This window comes from Bison bison, unplaced genomic scaffold (assembly GCF_000754665.1).
Source record: "Bison bison bison isolate TAMUID 2011002044 unplaced genomic scaffold, Bison_UMD1.0 scf7180017854150, whole genome shotgun sequence".
Classification (NCBI taxonomy): Eukaryota; Metazoa; Chordata; class Mammalia; order Artiodactyla; family Bovidae; genus Bison; species Bison bison.
The window spans coordinates 1-1,219 of record NW_011484723.1 but is presented as its reverse complement, the minus strand read 5'-3'; positions in this window follow the sequence as shown (position 1 = coordinate 1,219).

Here is a 1,219-nt window from a genome sequence, read left to right as displayed (position 1 = left end):
GATTCTAGCTTGTGTTTCTTCCAGTCCAGCATTTCTCATGATGTACTCTGCATGTAAGTTAAATAAGCAGGGTGACAATATACAGCCTTGATGTATTCCTTTCCTGATTTGGAACAAGTCTGTTACTCCATGTCCAGTTCTAACTGTTGCTTCCTGACCTTCATACAGATTTCTCAGGAGGCAGGTCAGGTGGTCTGGTATTCACATCTCTTTCAGAATTTTCCATACTTTGTTGTGATCCACACAATCAAAGGCTTTGGCGTAGTCAATAAAGCAGAAGTAGATATTTGTCTGGAACTCTCTCGCTTTTTCTATGATCCAACAGATGTTGGCAATTTGATCTCTGGTTCCTCTGCCTTTTCTAAATCCAGCTTGAACATCTGGAAGTTCACAGTTCATGTTCTGTTGAAGCCTGGCTTGGAGAATTTTGAGCATTACTTTGGTAGCATGTGGGATGAGTGCAATTGTGCGGTAGTTTGAGCATTCTTTGGCATTGCCCTTCTTTGGTATTGGAATGAAAACTGACCTTTTCCAGTCCTGTGGCCACTGCTGAGTTTTCCAAATTTGCTGGCATGTTGAGTGCAGCACTTTCACAGCATCATCTTTTAAGACTTGAAATAGCTCAACTGGAATTCCGTCACTTCCACTAGCTTTGTTCGTAGTGATGCTTCCTAAGGCCCACTTGACTTTGCATTCCAGGATGTCTGGCTCTAGGTAACTGATCACACCATCCTGATTATCTGGGTCGTGATGATCTTTTTTGTATAGCTCTTTTGTGTATTCTTGCCGCCTCCTAATATCTTCTGCTTCTGTTAGGTCCATACCATTTCTGTCTTTTAGTGTGCCCATCTTTGCATGAAATGTTCCCTTGGTATCTCTAATTTTCTTGAAGAGATCTCTAGTCTTTCCCATTCTATTGTCTTCCTCTATTTCTTTGCACTGATCATGGAGGAAGGCTTTATCTCTCCTTGCTATTCTTTGCAACTCTGCATTCAAATGGGTATATCTTTCCTTTTATCCTTTGTCTTTAGCTTATCTTTTCTCAGCTATTTGTAAGGCCTCTTCAGACAAGCATTTTGCCTTTGCATTTCTTTTTCTTGTGGATGGTCTTGATCCCTGCCTCCTATACAATGTCACAAACCTCTGTCCATAGTTTTTCAGGCACTCTATCATATCTAATCCCTTTAATCTATTTGTCACTTCCACTGTATAATTGCTG